At 43.8% G+C, this 17,965-nt stretch overlaps 1 protein-coding gene across 20 annotated transcripts in view; it reads left to right on the top strand.

Moving 5' to 3' along the window:
* The window catches only part of LOC106577623 (receptor-type tyrosine-protein phosphatase delta), a 645,609-nt gene that overhangs the window by 420,783 nt on the left and 206,861 nt on the right, over positions 1-17,965 (top strand). Inside the window, exon 1 of one of the 20 annotated variants that reach the window (XM_082965121.1) lies at positions 138-534. The exons of 18 other annotated variants lie outside the window; for them this stretch is intronic. The gene's annotated coding sequence lies outside the window, so the exon portion shown is untranslated. Of the gene's footprint in view, positions 1-137; positions 535-17,965 lie in introns of those variants that run through there. One more of the 20 variants, XM_082965137.1, reaches the window with a different exon arrangement.

Below are 17,965 nucleotides of genomic sequence, written 5' to 3'. Positions count from 1 at the left end.
TTCCCTCAAAACTGTTAAGTGTCCTGGTGTCCAAACGTCAACATTACTTTGGTGGACTGAAGGGGAGAAAGTTGATCCCGGGGGAGTTGAGCTGTTCCTGTTGAGTGACGTCACCTTTCCATCCCCTCTCCGTTTCTGTGCCTGAGTCGGGCAGTCTGTGTATGAGTGTCGGCAAGAGAGAACGAGAACGCGTCCCTGCTGCACGGCACACACAGAACTACAGTCTCGACACATAGAATAATGAATACCTAACGCGCACAACGACGGGAAATATACCACGTTTTCATCGCTGGACGTTCTGGTCCATACGCTCGCTGTTGTGGTTTGCCTCTTGCTTTGAGGAAGATTAATTAAAGAGTAAAAAAACAAAGTCAAGGAAAAGAGGCGAAATAAGAGCGGACAGACTGGAAGTGAAGCGTATATAGAAGTACAGACGGATTATTTATCTAAAACTGCTGTCATTCTGGATGTAATTCGCGACTATTCTTATACAACTGGAGACCGAGTTCAAAGACTGAATAAAACTATGATAAGGTAAGCTTCTATGGAAATAACCATTCAAATTGGCGAATTTGTGGATGTATGACTTCTCACGCATAGTGTGAACGGATTGAAGTCGTCGCCACAAGTCTTTCAAATAGTGTGGTGCGTGTTAAGATGCGATTGGTTTTGTGGTATTTGTTTAGTGTCAAATATAATGGAGCACCAAACTATGTCTGTGCTTAGGCATTTCGTGAGTTATACTTATCGATGAGTTTGTTGTTTTTATTATGTAGGCCTATAGAGTGGAAAAGAAGACTGCAGTTAATTGAGATGGAATTGACTGATAGACCAGTGCCTATTTTGTGAAGGACGAGAGCATCCCATTGAATTAAATTACGCAATATACATGCACATTTAGAACAGGATAACAATAGGTATTTGAATTATTATGTTTATGACTATTCTAGTAGACTAGACGATTTTGAGGATCTGGGTATTCGTTTACTGTATGATAATGTAAATTCTACAGCAGAAGGCTACGGAAATACAGTTAATGTATTGTGTAGTCCTATGTTAGAATAATATCAATTATCGATAGATGATCGGGTTCATAAAACATTCATAAAGTATTTTTATTTGCTCTTCAGATTTTTTTTTCGATTAATCGATGATCCTCTTTTAAGATTACGATATTGATATCAGAGTTTAATTTGAAAACAACGATGTTTGTGCTATCATGATTTAAAGCCGCATTCCTCGCACTTGGAAGAGACGCGCGTCTTATCTATGTTGTCGCCTATTTTTGGAACACATTTTTGTTTCCCAGCGGTCCAAACTAAACTGTCGGACAGAGCGAACTATATCCCTGGGTTTACATGCGTTGAAAAGGGCACACAAATAAAGGCGAAAACGCCTGTCACTAAATCAGGTGAAAGCGAACCTTTTTTTTCCATGACAATTTTTTTCCAGTAAAACTTGCGAACAACACCTGTGCTCGCTGAGCAAGTTTAGCCACTAGGGGCCTTCATAGCCTACTCTACTCTACAGTAAGACATCGGAATGCAGAGCAGAGAATGGCCAATGGGGTTTATATGGCCAGTGATGCCAGAGGAAGACAGGCTAAATTCTCTCCCCTTAGCCTTACCAATGCCCCTCAAGAGATGTTCCATGTTGTAAAGCTCCTGTTATCATGGTTGTTGTAGACATTTATTTAGAATAATAATGCTGTGTGCTGGTCTACTGCTGATCTTTTTGGATAAATTATTTTCTTAGATTTTGAAGAAAGTCATCACATTTTGGGTTAATTGCTTGTTTTTGTATGCAGTGTATCATTTTATTACATTTTCTGGGTTTGAGACTTTTCTAGGCAGAGTAAAAGAGTACGTGCATGTATGAAACAGTACATGCAAATGACTTGGCATTTGGTTATGCTACAGTCCATGTCCGTTCAGCTGCGTTATAGCTCAGTACTGGGTTGTGTTGAGTTTGTTGCTCTGAGTGAAATACAATCCATTAAGAGGGGTTGGGGTAGTGAGGTGTTGAAAATGTCTAGTAAGTGCTTTGTAATTATGTGTGTGCGTATGACTGTGTGTGTGTGTGTCCACGTCTCTTTACGTGAGCAGCTGTGTGATTGAGCAATCTCCATGTAGTTTGTAGGCCGTAAGCGCTTTCAGAGAGCTCACCCAAGCACCAATACTGTCTTCTATGTTTTACAGTTTCTCAGCTCCAACAATTAGCACTCGCCCAATTTTGACACACAGCAATTAGCGCCTGTCGCTACTTGTTCGCTTTCTAATTTCGCCGTTACGACAGCCTCCCTCCAAAGAGGAGACTAAACGAATATACGTTTACGTGGAATAGCCTAGTCGATTTGAGTTGTTCAAACCAAAGAGAGTTGAGTTTTGCTGTTTTGAAAGCAGGGTTGAAGCACCCACCTTGTCTGACTCTGTCCTTGGCTGCTTTCCCTGTGAAATCCTTTGAAACAATTTATGGCTGTGTTTGAAGAACCTTTTCGTCATAACAAACCAAGTTTCTATGACTCAGTGAGGCAGGGGAAGACTGCATTGTGTATCGATGAGAGTGAGGCTTTTAGTTCATTTGCAGTGTGTGTTTCGTGCTGGGACTGAACATGACACAGTACACAGGCCGCTGACACGAGAACAGCCTGCTGCCAAAGGGTTAAATAGATTCTCTTTGTGGGGAGTCAGAGCCCCCCCCCCCCCCCCAGGACATGTTTTTGTTGTACATTCACCTGGCTAGAATGTTCTATTCCCCAGGGATGTAAACTCTGCACTTTTCAGCGATATTCACCGTTTGATCTCAAAATAGGTCATCCATGTGAATCGTGTAGATCAGAAAAAAAAACTAAAAGTGTGCGGACGCAGAGTGTATCACCCACTGAGCTATGAGTGCTTCATCCAATACCACGCGTGACAGCTGAGAGCAGCCCCTAACCAGCCATGAAAGGCGCTGCATGGTCATTCCGACGTCTGCATTGGCCGTGCAGCATTTACTGTGACTTGGCCTCTGCAGAAGTCACGGCATTCATACTTTGTGCGCTTCGCCGAGCGGCTCAGAACAGATGAGCAGAGCTGTTGTGAAGGAAGTGAGTTTGTGTTTATACAGGACCCCCCCACCTACCGTCAAACAATCATATCAATGCGGAGCTATACGGAGCCCTCTGCATTGTTACAACATGTGAGAGGCGCACGATGATGCGGTACGGAGCTCAATTTGGCCTCTGCGTGCCGTAAGCGCAGATAAATGGGTTCTTAGCCTACTCATCTGCTTCTCTCCGTCCGTTCTTTCTGCGCATCTCCATCAGTTTAAAAATATTATTTAGCCGTAATTGCGAGCTGGGGTGTGAAGGTAGTGATGAGCTTTCTGTTGTTACATTTTGTTAATTATTGGAGTTGCTCGCAGCGCCAGCAAAGTGGATACGTAGATATATTTTCATTTCGCCTGTAAGAACAAACAAGCCAGTCTGACTATGCAACCTTTGAGTGGCACTGCCACTGGCTAGCTAGCTTACAACATGGTACCCCTTGGCTATGCACAGGGGAAACGGAAAAAGGATAGATAGCCTACTCAAAGAGATGCTTCAAAGGTAGGATGCATATGCCTAATCAGTGTAATTCTATGCAGAAACATCCATTTTTCTGGTGTTCCTTAAATTGTGTTTGGTGTGTCTGTGCGTGAGGGAGAGAGGGTGTATAGGATGGTTTCATAAAGACCTGGTTGTTTATCCCCTAACTGTCACAATGAAAACTTAAATCATTATGGATTTATATCCCTTACTACATTCCTCCTGCCCAATCACAGGTAGGCCTTTGGATAAGAGCAAATCTGCATTATCCTTTTCTATTATACAGTATAAAGTGCAGCGTTTTCCCCTCTGTTAATAGTAGCCGCCACTCCCCCCCAAAAAATATGATGGTAAAATGTTTTCATTGTTATATATATATTTTTAAAGAAGATCATATTTTTCAGAAGTAACAATCACCAAAATAAAACTAAACAGTCAGGGAGAATCTAAAATGACCAAAATGGCATGACACAGGGTCCCCATTGATTTTGTAATGAGTCACTCAGATACCCTGTGGTGTCACGATACTTCTCGGTATCGTGATACTTGGCCTGGTATCACGTCATTAGTAAAATGTTGCTATTGTGACAACCTCATTCTGAAAATAGCCAAATGTTATTGGAGTTTACACCAGTTAGCATCATGATCCGCGCTCCAGGTGTACAGGAAGATGTTTATCAAGTTTCCAGTGACTTTTGTAAATATACTTAGCCTTTAATATGTTCCACTATGGTCAAAAGGCTTAGGCCTACATAGTGTGAACCAAGCAGAGGGATTTATAATATAACTGAAACATCTTGAGATGGTATGAACTCAGCATTCAGTCTCTGAATGAGACAAAACCAAGTACCCTCTTAAAGAATTGGGCTCTCGTTTTACACTGCTATTGTTCCCACCAAATCTAATTGGCTATGACTCACCATCCTATTTCCGAAGGGGAAGCAAAAAAAGTATGTTTGCGAAGTGTGTGTGTGTTTTGTGTGTGAATGTGTGTGTGTGTGTGTTTGGTGTGTGTGTGTGTGCCTGTGTGTCTGTGAGCACTGCTCATCGAATGCAAGCCAAGGTTGTGGCCTTCCATTATGAGCTGTGGAATGAAAAATCAACACTTACATTATAAAAACGGATACATAAACACAGGCTGCAATTATGGGGCGCCAACCTGGTTGGAGAGAGAAGGCCACAGAGTGCCAAAAGGTCTGCTAACAATCACCCCATCGACTTGTCTTCCCCTGTAATCATCTGGTGTAATCTACCTTATTTGTACCAGCAGGCCCAAATTACCCCCCCCCCCCCCCCATGTTCTACATTGTAGAATAATAGTGGACATCAAAACTATAAAATAACACATATGGAATCATGTCATAACCAAAAAAGTTATAAAACAAATCAAAATATATTTTATATTTGAGTTCTTCAAAGTAGCCACCCTTTGCCTTGATGACAGCTTTGCACACTCTTGGCATTCTCTAAACCAGCTTCATGAGGAATGCTTTTCCAACAGTCTCGAAGGAGTTCCCACATATGCTGAGCACTTGTTGGCTGCTTTTCCTTCACTCTGTGATCCAACTCATCCCAAACCATCTCAATTGGGTTGAGTTTGGGTGATTGTGGAGGCCAGGTCATCTGATGCAGCAGTTCATCACTCTCCTTCTTGGTCAAATAGCTCTTACACAGCCTGGAGGTGTGTTGGGTCAATGTCCTGATAGTTCCACTAAGGGCAAACCAGATTGGATGGCGTGTCACTGTGGTAGACATGCTGGTTAAGTGTGCCTTGAATTCTAAATAAATCACAGACAGTGTCAACAGCAAAGCACCATCACACCTCCTCCTCCATTCTTCACGGTGGGAACCACACATGTGGAGATAATCCGTTGACCTACTCTACTTGTCACGAAGACACGGCAGTTGTAACCAAAAATCTCAAAATTTAATATCCATTGCTTGTGTTTCTTGGTCCAAGCAAGTCTCTTCTTCTTATTGGTGTCCTTTAGTAGTGGTTTCTTTGCAGTAATTTGATCATGAAGGCCTGATTCACGCAGTCTCCTCTGAACAGTTGATGTTGAGATGTGTCTGTTACTTGAACTCTGTGAATCATTTATTTGGGCTGCAATCTGATGTGCAGTTAACTCTAATGAACTTATCCTCTGCAGCAGAGGTAACTCTGGGTCTTCCTTTCCTGTGGTGGTCCTCATGAGAGCCAATTTCATCATAGCGCTTGATGGTTTTTGCAACTGCACTTGAAGAAACTTTCAAAATGTTTAATGGTTTTGATGTCTTCAGTATTATTCTACAATATAGAAAATAGTAAAAATAAAGAAAAACCCTGTAATGAGTAGGTGTGTCCAAACGTTTGACTGGTACTGTGTGTGTGTGTGTGTGTGTGTGTGTGTGTGTGTGTGTGTGTGTGTGTGTGGTGTGTGTGTGTGTGTGTGTGTGTGTGTGTGTGTGTGTGTGTGTGTGTGTGTGTGTGCGTGTGTGCGCGTGTGTGTGTGGTAACGTGCCTATGTAAGTGTGGATGTGTGTGTACAGTATGTGTGTTTGCATCCGTACATGTGTGTATGCCTTCATGTGTGTGTCAAGGGGCCCTATTCTATTAACCCAGTTTACCAATGAGAACCTGATGCAATGTGACAAATGAGGAAATAGTTTGATTTTGCAAAACACTGGTCAGTCCCACATCATAATGAAGTAATCATGTTTCTCTCCGGCCTTCCTTCCTGTTTCAATTGGCTGCAGCCCGCCATGTTAATCATTAAGCCCCTTCATCTACTGATTTACCCGTGCTTACATTCCTTCCCCTAACCCCCTAGTTCTACCCAACAAGTATTCAAGGGTGGTTGCCTGATATAAAGCAGGGTGCCATTTGGGACACATTCCCATGTGGTGCATTGCGTTTGACCAGGGCCCATAGGGTATCCATAGGGTCAAAAGTAGTGCACTACATAGGGAATATGGTGCCATTAGAGACACATTCAAAGAAGTCTGCCACTGGGAGTTGGCTTGACACGGAGGAAAACACTAGCACTTTACTGATGTTCAGCTTAACCCACTGGGGTCCGAGTAATAAGAAACATATTTTCACACCCAGGCGGAATCACCTCTACTGTCCATCACCCTGTCAAGATGAAAACTTGACATCACACAGGCACGCATGTACACACACACACACACACACACACACACACACACACACACACACACACACACACACACACCACACACACACACACACACACAGTATTTGCATACACATACACACATTCCTCCCAACCAAGACACTTCTTTAGACTTTTAAGTAGTATTACCAAGCAAATCCATTTTACTCTCTAGATCCTCTCCTCTGTCTCTCCCTCGCTTTCATGGTGGAGGATGCAGACTTAAAGCTATAGGGTCGATCAGGCGACCACCCACGTGCCACAAATGGGAGGGAATGCCCCACGGCCGCCTCTCTCTGCAGCTGTTCTTCAGTGGCGGATTGGGTTTCAACAGATATGCCACATGCCTGTAGCCAGTTGTGAGGAGATAGGTGGGCGGCTACTGCTATGGCTTTGAATTGGGGTCTGTAGTAGCATTGCATGGAAAAGGGATGGGATTCTGACCTCCATTTTGGCTCGACAGAATGCTAGTCGCTGCCAATCGTTAGCAGTTAGCAAGTACCAACTGGAAACTAATGGAAACAAATGTTAAGAAACAGTTTAGCTGTTCTGGTTGCTAATATGACGTTTCCCTTTGATACATGGCTAAGTAGCTGGGTAGACTTACGCTTAATATGACACGTTTCCAGGTTTCACCCAAAATGGTGGTGTCTTTTTGCCCTTGTTATCGTCTCCTTTTCTCTTATCTGTAATTTTGGGCCAGAACAGAATCCACAGAGGGGTTCATTTAAATAACGGACTGAACGGGGGAAATAAAAGGCAGGAGAAATGGAAGTCACGCCCCGCTATGTGCATTCATGTCACAGCGCTTTATCAAATTATTCCACAATAGCAGCCACAAAAGTGATGGAATTTCAATTAAAGTATGACAGTTTTAAAATTTGTTTCTGCTGCATGAGGGGAACAAAAAGTGATTTGGCACAGAAGGCGTATTCTCCAGTCTATATTCTCTGTTGGTTTCTCTCTTGCTCTCACTTTCTCGATTTCATCCTCTCTATTTCTCTCTCTTTCTCTCCCCCTCTCTCTATATCTCTCAGAAAGGAATGACTAGGCTAAAAAATGTGGTTCTGAGGCATTCTGCTGTAGTTATAGCCCAGAGCCAATCAGCAACAGTGTTATGATAAAGGGGGCATTGGAAGAACTTTCAAGATGGTTGACAGGCTTTTTCAAAGAACTATTACACTACCTGCTGTGAGAGAGAGAGAGAGAGAGAGAGAGGGGTGGCAACAGATAAGTGCTAGGGACTGAGACTTGGCTCAGAGTAGCCAAATCTGACCAGTGGCTAGCTCAAACTGGGGATGTTCAACCTACATTTAACCCTCAGGGATTGTAAACAGTCTGGACAGAGATTGTTACAACCTTGTAAACACACACAAATAGGTATGGACACACACATGGGTACACACACAGACACAGACACGCACACACAGACAAACATACAAACATACCATTTAAGGTGGTCCTGTGGAGATGTACATAACAGATGATCATGGACAACAGTGGAGGAAGTTTTGTCAAAAGGGAGATGACTTCTGTTTTGATCTTGTTTTTCTCATGCTGAGGCAGTCAACTCTTTGATTTTCTTCCACATTTAAGCCCACAGATGGTTCGGCTATTTCTTACATCAGATCAAGAATCCAATGTGGTCCCCTTAGCTTTTTGGCTTTTTGTTCAGCTGTACGGAAAATAATATATTTTTGTGTGAAATAGAAGAGAAAAAAAAACAAAGCTAATGGAATTGAAGAACTAAGATGATTTAGCCTAGGTCTTTCATTTGTTTGCTGTCTACATGGGGAAAGTTCTATTAGAAAGTGCAGTGACATAGGCCCACAGTAATTTCACGACTGAGGAATGCATTTAACAGTGATGGATTTTCATCATTTGAAAATGTTCCCTGATTTCCCCTGCAGTACATGAATCCACAAATATTCTCATCTTGGTATCACGTTGGTATCTTAGCTACTCTAGAAATCCAAAGATTAAGGCTGATGTGTCATACAGTATGTGTTCTGTCCACACTGCTCATCTAAAGCTCTCGCTCTGTTTCACTGTTTCTCTCTGTCTGTCTCTATGTTTCTCTCTGTGTTTCTCTCTATGTTTCCCTCTGTCTCTATGTTTCTCTCCATGTTTCCCTCTGTCTCTATGTTTCCCTCTGTCTCTATGTTTCTCTCCATGTTTCCCTCTGTCTCTATGTTTCTCTCTTTGTTTCCCTCTGTCTCTATGTTTCCCTCTGTCTCTATGTTTCTCTCTTTGTTTCCCTCTGTCTCTATGTTTCCCTCTGTCTCTCTCTATGTTTCCATCTCTATGTCTCTCTCTGTCTCTCTCTGTTTCCATCTCTATGTCTCTCTCTGTCTCTCTCTGTTTCCATCTCTATGTCTCTCTCTGTCTCTCTCTGTTTCCATCTCTATGTCTCTCTCTGTCTCTCTCTGTTTCCATCTCTATGTCTCTCTCTGTCTCTCTCTGTTTCCATCTCTATGTCTCTCTCTGTCTCTCTCTGTTTCCATCTCTATGTCTCTCTCTGTCTCTCTCTGTTTCCCTCTATGTCTCTCTCTGTCTCTCTCTGTTTCCCTCTATGTCTCTCTCTGTCTCTCTCTGTTTCCATCTCTATGTCTCTCTCTGTCTCTCTCTGTTTCCATCTCTATGTCTCTCTCTGTCTCTCTCTGTTTCCATCTCTATGTCTCTCTCTGTCTCTCTCTGTTTCCATCGCTATGTCTCTCTCTGTCTCTGTCTGTTTCCATCTCTATGTCTCTCTCTCGTCTCTCTCTGTTTCCATCTCTATGTCTCTCTCTGTCTCTCTCTGTTTCCATCTCTATGTCTCTCTCTGTCTCTCTCTGTTTCCATCTCTATGTCTCTCTCTGTCTCTCTCTGTTTCCATCTCTATGTCTCTCTCTGTCTCTCTCTGTTTCCCTCTATGTCTCTCTCTGTCTCTCTCTGTTTCCATCTCTATGTCTCTCTCTGTCTCTCTCTGTTTCCATCTCTATGTCTCTCTCTGTCTCTCTCTGTTTCCATCTCTATGTCTCTCTCTGTCTCTCTCTGTTTCCATCTCTATGTCTCTCTCTGTCTCTCTCTGTTTCCATCTCTATGTCTCTCTCTGTCTCTCTCTGTTTCCATCTCTATGTCTCTCTCTGTCTCTCTCTGTTTCCATCTCTATGTCTCTCTCTGTCTCTCTCTGTTTCCATCTCTATGTCTCTCTCTGTCTCTCTCTGTTTCCATCTCTATGTCTCTCTCTGTCTCTCTCTGTTTCCCTCTATGTCTCTCTCTGTCTCTCTCTGTTTCCCTCTATGTCTCTCTCTGTCTCTCTCTGTTTCCCTCTATGTCTCTCTCTGTCTCTCTCTATGTTTCCCTCTATGTCTCTCTCTGTCTCTCTCTATGTTTCCCTCTATGTCTCTCTCTGTCTCTCTCTGTTTCCCTCTCTATGTCTCTCTCTGTCTCTCTCTATGTTTCCCTCTCTATGTTTATCTCTGTTTCCCTCTCTATGTCTCTCTCTATGTTTCTCTCTGTTTATCTCTCTGTCTCCCTCCCGCCCTCTCTGATCCCGTTTCCCTCCAGCCCCATGTCTCTCTCTATCTATCTCTTTATCGATCTCTCTATCTCTCTGTTTCTCTGTCTTTCTCTGTCTCTTTCTTTCTTTTTTATTACATCCTTTCTCTCTCTCTTTCTCACTCATTCTCTCTCTCTCTCTCTCTCTCTCTCTCTCTCTCTGTCTCTCTCTCTCTCTTTCCTCATGATGCAATTATAGCCCAGCAGCTTTGAAGAAACCATGCAGAACTAAAATGACTTTTCATGTCCGGCGTAATGACCACCATTTTGAAGGGGAATGGTAATGGAGAGAGAGGTAGAGAGAGAGAGGGAGTGATAGACGGCAAAGGAGAGAGAGGTAGAGAGAGAGAGAGCAACAGAGTAACAGAGGGAGGTAGAGAGAGAGTGTAAGACAGAGAAGGGTAAAGAGAAAGAGGGGGATAGAGAGACCGATAGTCTGCTTTTTTTGTGTCGCCTCGTGTCTCTCTGATCCAGGCCAGGGCATCAAGGCTCCTGTTCCCTCTATAGTTCCCAATTAATTTAGACCAAGGGAAGCTTAGCAGCTTTAAGGCAGATTACAAGATGAATTGTGCCGGGAGAGACGCAGTATATTATTTTTAGGGGGGAGGGGTGGTGTGTGGATGGGGGGGGGCTGATGCCAGAGGCCAGGGTAGAGTGGCATCACCTGTGGTTGTGTGTGTGCGTGCATGCGTGTGCGTGTGTGTGTGTGTGTGAGAGAGTGTGTTTGAGCATATATGTGTGTGTGTGTTTATGTGAGTGTGTGTGAATGTGTGTGTGTGTGAATGTGTGTGTGTGATCACCTAGGTAAGCAGCTGGCTCTCTTTTACAGTTCTGCTCTAATGAGTGTAGACAGTTTGGTGGCTGGAGTCATTATTCATCTATTAATATAGATTGGAGTTGCTTGGGAGAATTTTATCACCGGCGAACGGCATAGGAGTTTGTCCTGTGGGAAAAGAAATTGTACTCAGCTCTCAAATGAATAAAAAGGAATTGTATATTGAAAGACTTGGTTATGAAGGCAATACTGTCTCACTTTCGTTTCTGGCTGCTGTTCGTATTTGGTTCACGGGTCAGTCCCTTGCATATTTTGCCATCATTTCATATGTAATAGACCACTCGGGTTTGTCATGTTGAAGCGTTTGGATGACGCTAATGTTTATGACTATTCTCAGTATGAGGTCTCTCTCTCTCTCTCTCTCTTCCTATTCTTTTTTTGTTCTCCTTTCGCATTGTGATATTTGTAGCATCCGATTCATGATGACAGGTGAAGGCTGTGTTTGTATCTTCAAAGTGAGCCGGGTGCTAGCAGACGCTACATACGTAGCCTTTTCATGTATATTTTAAGAAGTATGTCAGAGGGGTTTCACTTGTTGCATCATGCAGGGCAAGTTGATACTGTTCTGTAGACAGGAGCCTTCTTTATATTTAGTTGGCTCCAAAAAAAAGAAAGAAATATGGCTCGGATGACCCGCTAGCATATTTATATTTTTACATTTACATTTTAGTCATTTAGCAGACGCTCTTATCCAGAGCGACTTACAGTAGTGAATGCATACATTTCATACAATTTCATACATTTTTTTTTTTTTCTGTGCTGGCCCCCCGTGGGAATCGAACCCACAACCCTGGCGTTGCAAACACCATGCTCTACCAACTGAGCTACAGGGAAGGCTATATGCTGGTAGTCTATTAATGATTTGTTCAGCATTGGAGGCCATACTTGTGCGGTAAAGCCCAAACATTCTTTGACTCTACCTACATATTTATTCACAAATATCATCTCTAAGTTTGAAAAATATGGAGCAGTAGAGCTGCAATCGACCACAGCCTCAAATAAGGTTATGAAGTGTCAACTACAGCAATAACAGCAAACTAGGTTTCGCCCTGCAAGCACATAGTCGGATATAAACTATGTATGGATGAGAGCATATAAAAAAAGAAAAGAAATACCCCATAAGATGGTAGGGGTTAGAATATGGGAAAGTTTAGCCACAGGCACATGAGAGGTCAGGTTACTGATGAAAGTAGTCCAGGCTGGAACAAATGAAGCTGTCACAAATATACAGAGACAGTATATACCCTTCTAATAAGGTCATGATATTATTGCACAGGGATGATAATCTAGACACATTATGATAATATACATCATTTGGCTCCAAAGATAACATTTGATGTCAGAAACGACCAGATGCTGTGATGCTCGATAGCTGTAGATTTTTTTTTGTCCCCTGACGGAAATAAAGGATGACTCAGCACATTTCTACTGTTCGGAAGGCAAACACAAGGCAGAGGATCAACAATAGCGCTATCTCCATTATACTGTATGTTCACCACAGGTCTCCTTGACCTGACTACCTCAGTAGTGGTAGTAGGTTGCTGTGTGCTGTTCAAGGTCCCAAATGCCAGGAATGCAACTCAATGCCGACCGCCTAATTCTCAACCTGCCTCGGCCTTTTCGTTGCATGTGCGGAACAGTCCCCGCAGTCTAAAGAAACATTCCAAGAAGGCTTAAAGGTATAATAACTGGACAATGTCGTGCTGAAATATGCATATGGGACATAGTTATACCAACTTGTGAGATGTTGGACACTGAAGTATGTTCATGTAACACAGACAAATACAAAGAGATCAATTCATAGGTTTGATTTGTTGCAACTGTCATTTGGGATTTGACTCATTCCAACACAGATGAATGGCAACCTAGCAACCAGATGATGCTCGGTGGCAATCTTGAGCCAAATAGCCCGTCACAGTTGAGGTGTGTCTCCATCTCCCTGTCTCTCTCCCTCTCTTTCTCTGTGTGTGTGTGGGTAGTCCCCAGTACATACAGTTCCCTGTGAGTGCCCAAATCGGTTTGTGTGTGTGTGCGTGTGTGTGTATGCGTGCTCAGAGTGAGGGACTGGAGGCACAAGGATGAATTTAGTAATCAAGCGCTGATCCCACAGGCCCGCCGGTGATCAAAATGGGGATTTAACACGCCTCTAGGCCACAGGGGAGAAAATGTGTGTTTCAGAGAGAGACTTCATCATCCTCGTCAGACAGAATGAAGATCTCTGGTCAATCCTGTCCACAGAGAAAAATGCACGGCTGGAACGAGTGAGATGAAAACGGTGCCTAGCACACCTCCACACACTCACACAGTTAGACGTGTCAGAGGGAAATAGTTAGTAAATAAGAGATGGACAACTCAAACCACTGACATACAGCAGCCGTTACATAGAGATGGACAGGTAGACGCCACCGAGTGAATGAGAAAAGGAATAGAAAGAACCATGAAAAATCCACATTTCTACAGAGAAAGAGAGAGCAATGGAAGAGAAGAAGCGGGACGTCATCCATCTTGTGGAGAAGAAGGAGGGCAAGGATGACAGAAAAGAGTGAGGGAGGGAGCGAGGAAGAGAGACAGACAGCTATTCGCTCACAGATCTAGAGAGTAATCAATGAAAGAGAATGAAAGTCTTTGAAAAAACAAACTTTTATCCACTCTTTAAGTATGAATGAATGGCCTCACATGCCAAAACCAGAGCCTCTCAACTTGTGAAATTGCTGGCTAACTTTGGATCTCAATTTTGATCTGTGTTGGTGTCAAGTTAGATTTCTCGCCTGGGGATTGGCAGAGTAAAAAAAGCCAGCTGGGAAAAAATATGTTTTAACCATTTCCCAGGTAAGCCAACATCAGTGTAAAGGGGTTGGCACTTCTGATTTATCGTCGCTGGCTGTTTCACATTTTAATATTCCTAAACAATTTTCCCCTTCTTCTTCTCCACAATTGGTTCTGTATCGGAAAGAACCCAGGAAGAGGAAGAAAGGGGGTTGCGTGGTAGGAGTGTCCGCTTTTGTATCACTGGCTTATTCTGTCACACTTCATAGAAAGGTTTTTTTTAGTAGTCATGAAAACATGACAACAATAGAAGCCTTCCTTCCATTCGGATCCCTCCATTCCCCCCATCCGCCCCCCCTGCTGTTTTGGAAATGTTCCCAACCGTCCATTGGAATAATCTCAACAGAGAGTGTTGAAGGAGAATGTCCTGTGCTAGCTGCTAGCATATTGCTGTCTGCTGCTCTGCCTGGCTGCCAGGCTGCGTGACATTGCACCAGGGATTTATTTGCTGCTGTTCTTTTTCAACAATTGCGTCCAATTGTAGCGGTCACCACCGTTCCTAAAGACCAATGAGGGCTAGACGGCTGACCAAACACATGCCTACTCTACCTAAATGTACAGTATATCTCGCCAATACTTTCTGTATTTCATGACTCCCTATGGTGCTCAAGCAACCTTTGGGCTGATGAAAGGCCATAGCATTCTATCACGACAAGTCTGAACAGAAATGTTGGGAACCGTGAACTTCCTCGTTTCTCTCAACAGGGTTGGCTCTCACCACTCCCTTGCCTCCTTCCTTCTCTCCTTCTCCTTCCCTCTTTCCCCCTCATTTCCTCTCTCGCCACTCATTCCATCTCTTCGCTCCTTTCCCTCTAGTTCCCTCTCCCCCTCATTCCCTCTCTCCCACTCATTCCCTCTCCCCCTTCCCTCTCTCCCCCTCATTCCCTCTCTCCCCCTCATTCCCTCTCTCCCCCTCATTCCCTCTCTCCCACTCATTCCCTCTCTCCCCCTTCTTCCCTCTCTCCTCCCCTTATTCCCTCCTTCCCTCTCTCCCTCTCCTTCCCTCTTTCCCTCTCTCCCCCTTCTTCCCTCTCTCCCCCTCCTTCCCTCTTTCCCTCTCATTAAGTATCTGCCATCTGCAATGGCTGCATGACTCCACTGCCTCTATGTCATCAGTGACACCAGTACCCAGTGCCTAAAATCCCTCTCTTCAGAGATAGATCCCTGCCCTGTTCATCTCATTGCTTCTTGCCTCTAATTGTGTCTCTGCCCTTCCCAGCGGACTTCATTACCCAAGCATCTTTAGGATTCTCACTCTTGTTTACTATTTGAGCATGTTGGAGGCATTTGTAGTTTCTTTCTTGTCTTGTCTCGGAAGTAGACAGAATAGAAAGCCTTGGATGAGGCCAGGAAAGTCCCAGGATTCAGAGACTATGTTTATCGTGCTCAGTAAGAGTGGTTGCATGCCATCCAAATGGAGGAAGGGACTAATGGTGTCCCAGAATACTGTGGTATGTAGCACCTCTTCTAAAAACAATGGATTCAGTGTAACTTTATTGCCCTTAATGGCAAGACAATGAAGCGTAGAACACTACTGCAGTGAGGTGATTATCTGTTGAAATGGTGTCTACTCATTTAGGGTTGTATGGATACAGATGCCTATTATTTCTGTTCAATAAAGGCCTATTATTTCTGTTCAATAAAGGCCTATTATTTCTGTTCAATAAAGGCCTATTATTTCTGTTCAATAAAGGCTTATTATTTCAAACGACATTCATTAAGCCATAGCGAAATTAGGCAAGCCGTGTGAGTGCTTAAATCAAATATTTTATTGCATCCCAAATGGCACCCTTTTACCTATGTAGTGCACTACCTTTGACCAGGGACCATGTTGCAGTAGTGCACTGCAAAGGGATTAGGGTGGCATTTGGGACACACCCAGCAACAGTCAAACAGAAGTCGGCAGTAAAGCTAACCGTGGCTTCATTAGGCGGTCTGACGTAAAGAACGGCAACTCGATACTGGGTTCGTGAAGAGAGTTGTGTATTTAGCTGGTTTGTCCCTTTGTGACTCACAGGATATGTTTTTTTTTTTTTTTTTGGTTGCTCCAAATTGAGTTCCATAAATCCATAAATAAGATCTCGTATTGGCACACGGGTGCATTTGCACAACCAGGTCGAGAGCTCATTCGGAACATGAGCCTACATTCATGGCTATGAGACACACACTGGTGATTGTGGTTGATTACATGACAGAATATTCCTAATAGGAAAGTTCTAGCATTACTGCCTCTATACATATTATATACTCTTCTCCTTTTCACTCATTACACTTACTTACTTGATGAGCCCAGCAGCGGTTTAATGTTGACATTTATCTGACAACATATCAGACAGTGGGGTCATTATGAAAATGCCCATCAAGAAAAAGGGGGAAAAATCCATCCTTTTGGCATCAACCTCATCTCTGAAGTTCAAACGGTGTCTCATAAATTGCCTGGCTGTCAAAGCCCCCTCAAGTTAGACAGCTACGCAAAAGGGACTTCTTATGTCCCGTTAGCCGAGGGATGTTGGGAGGCGGCCAGCAAAATGGGAAGGGTATTGTAGACGGCTGCCATTGATTTATTTTGTTCAATCTTTTTTTTCTTCCTGCTTCTACTTCAAGTCTTCAGCATCGAGGGAGTGCAGTTGGAGGGAAGGAGGGAGTAAGGAGAGTGGATGGTCTAGTGTCTACTTGCAGAGAATATTGACTGGTTTCAGCCAGGCCTCTCGCTGTCTCAACAGCCACTGCTGGCAGCCTTGATTTGCATGGTGCTCCAAATGAAACAGATAACCTTAAGCTAGTTTTTTTTCTCCTTCCTATTTTGCTTATTGCAGATGACCGTTGGCTGAAATGACACGAAAGTCAATCAATTTTAAGGCTGAACAAATCTGGGACAAGCCATGGCACAGACTGCACACACTTGCTTCCTGCACACACACACACACACACACACACACACACACACACACACACACACACACACACACACACACACACACACACACACACACACACACACACACACACACACACACACACACACACACACACACACATACACACACACCCAACCCCTCACGTGCACCTTATAGTCCTTTCTGGATTATCACTGTTCTTTTCATAACTACTACCTATAGAATCATTTGCTGTTTGACTTCTGCCCCTGAACATCTGTAGACTGAACAGGGTGATGGAATGTGCACATAAAAATTGGATGTCTTGCATCAGTAGATCCAGCGTCGGTCAGGACCGCGGGTATAAATTGCCAGCCATTATTTTCGATTAAACACGCTGACACCGTGGCCCGTAGCATTCCTTCCCATTTTTATCCTGTCACAGGCACGCAATGTTTCCAGCGCCGTTTCATTTTTAGATTGTCCCGCAACACGGTTCCAAAAAGCCGGCGAACCCAGGGGCACAAGCCACCGGTGATCTCGTTAACGGCACGGCTGCGATTACGTCCTTGCACGTATCTTGATTTTCAGCCCCATCCCATCTTCAGCCCTATCCCTTCCCAGGGCTTTGAGAGCCGAGGGCTACGTCAAGGCAGTTTATCACTGATATACTGGACAAGTTTAATTCCCAGGATTCCAGGCAGGCTCAGCAGGATTCCCCAGTGTTTGAAATAGGCAGACAAAATGGCCGACTAGCTGCACTTAGAAGCCAAGAAATCATGCCCAGAGATAAATTGCAATTGTCCTACAACTGAAACTGCTGCCTTCCAGGTTCACAGCATCGTCAACAGGCCAGGGAGTGGGTGGAAATGAACAAAACTCCACACAGAGCCACATGCACACAATCAAATGTGCACACACTAAGTTAGTTCCGGGGCTTCAAATGAGACATACACGAAGAGACATGTTCACGCTGTCGCGGGTTGGATCTGTGGATAGTGCAGAATCCGATATGGTTCAATGCCAGCTAGCATCAGGGATAACAGATGCTTGACGCAAAAGGAGCAGACACCAGATATATGACATCAGGACCGAGTGCCCCTTCCGCTAAATAATGGCCAGTATCCCAACATAGGGGATGGCTGCCAGAACACTAGTGTTGTGT

Source organism: Salmo salar, chromosome 18 (genome assembly GCF_965601325.2).
Source record: "Salmo salar chromosome 18, fSalSal1, whole genome shotgun sequence".
NCBI lineage: Eukaryota > Metazoa > Chordata > Actinopteri > Salmoniformes > Salmonidae > Salmo > Salmo salar.
Note: the sequence above shows the minus strand (reverse complement) of the source record. Positions and strands in the feature narration are given on the sequence as shown.